This window comes from Crocodylus porosus, unplaced genomic scaffold, assembly GCF_001723895.1.
Source record: "Crocodylus porosus isolate Cpor-Errol unplaced genomic scaffold, CroPor_comp1, whole genome shotgun sequence".
Lineage (NCBI taxonomy): Eukaryota > Metazoa > Chordata > Crocodylia > Crocodylidae > Crocodylus > Crocodylus porosus.
Genome location: NW_017728949.1, coordinates 2215699 through 2217691, shown reverse-complemented (window position 1 = coordinate 2217691; position 1993 = coordinate 2215699).

Below are 1993 nucleotides of genomic sequence, written 5' to 3'. Positions count from 1 at the left end.
CCCCCACATGTCAGCCGCCCGGCCTGCGCCCTGCCCCCGGCACCCTGGGGAGACGCTGGGAGACCACGTGTGTGGGGAGTGGGTGCCCGCGAGCAGCCCCCTGGGGGCAGCGCCCTTGAGCGCCACGGGCCGCCACTTGGGGACTTGCTCTTGCAGGGGTGGAGAGCTGCTGTCAGCCTGGTGGTGGGTAGTTGATGGGCTGGTTCAATGCCCAGGAGCCTTTGTGGGTTTTTACACTGCTGAGTCCAGGGGCCTGATGCCTTTGCACCCTGAGCTAGGCACGACGCTGCAGGTTGGGGCGCGGCTGGCAGGAGGGCTCCTGTTCAGCTGCCGCACCCTAAAACGTCTCAGAAAGCTGAGCCAGTGCCACTCCAAAAGCCCAGGTGTGGGGCTATGCGTGTCTGCTGCCGATGCTTGGCTTAAAAAAGCACAGGTGCCAGCTTGATCAGTAGGTTGCTTTGCACGAAGCATGTTGTTCTAATTTAAGTGACAAAGGCCTGGATCTGGCAACAGAGTCTTCTTCCAAAAAATGTGTTGCACGCCTCGTTCCAGATGGAAAAAGCAGCTCATAAACATACTTTCCTGCCTGTTCATCCAGAAGTAGCCAGGGGCTAATTGAAAGTAGAGCAGGCTTTGTAACTCAGTGCTAACATGGACCAGGTGGGCCCCTGTTATGGCGGCTTAATTCCAAGTTGCCTCATCCAGCTTCTGTCCTTCCACACGCAATCAGCTGGCAGAAATAGAGAATCATGATATCAAGACTGATCTATAACTCTGCTCTCAGGCCCAGAAGCTTGTGGGTGGAGATCCCTTAGGAGTGGAGGCTATCATCACTATTACAGAAATTATTCTTTCTAGTTGACACTGTTGTTGCAACTAGACACGGGGAGAGATTTGTCTGTGCTGTCCTCGGAGAGCGTGCCAGGGGACTCCCAGCAGAGTGCCCCTGCTCTCAAGGATTCCTGTGTCTGAGGACTTGCGCTCACCTTCTTTCTAAATTTGGCTGAGATCCTTTGTAAATGTCTCCGTGGATGTGTGGGTGGGGTGTTTCCTTGCAGGAGATGTCAGCTTGAGAGGGGATCTCCATTTTGGAGTGGATGAAATGGAGACGGTAACTTCTAACTTGAAAAGTAACTGAGCAGAAGCTTAGTGGCTTCCTTAGAAGCTGGAGTTTCTAAAGGTCCTCCTGGCGCTGGAGACTGCGTTATGTGTCTGGAGCTGATAAAGCTCCTCAGCAGAGGCAGGGTAGTTGCTTTCACTGGGTTCAAGGGGGTGTGTGTATGTGGGAATTTCCCTCCAGAGTTGGGCCTCCAGTAATATCTCCTCAAGATGGCAACTCTGCTCATGGTGATATGGGATCTGGGGCATCAGTCAAGAATTTAATTCAATAGAAATCTTCTTGAATGTGATCAGTAAATTAAAAAAAAAAAAAAAAAGTCCAGATACTGTTGCAGGTCTGTTCCCAGTTCACCCTTTGCATTAGCCATCTTTTCATTGTTCTCCATTGCTTTTATTGCTTGAAGTCCAGGGAAGCGCTGTTAGTAGCTGAATGTTAATGCATACGTGCTGTGTCAATGTCAGCAGCCCACAGTGATTGCCTGGATCTGCCCTAAACACCCAACAGGAACTGTTGTGCACGGCTCCCTATCTGCACAGCAGCAAGATTCACTTGGAGGTCACGGGACTCGCCTTCTGTTTGGGTGAAAACAAACCCACTCGGGAGATAATTGAGCACAGATCACTTCAAGCGAAGGTGGTGTGTTCTACTTAACATTTTCCGTTTCCTCTCTTCTTCTTGTTCCTTTTATAACAGCTCTCAAGTCAATATTTATATATATGTTTTGCCATTGTGACATTACCAGAGGACAGGTTGACTGGGAATGGAAAAGGAGAGGAGGTTCCCACTTAGACCTTGTATACAGCCTCACTGTTGGCCCTAGGGGTGGAACTGGCCAAAGCAGAGCTGCTGGAGAGCCAGTGAAGCAGTCCTCTG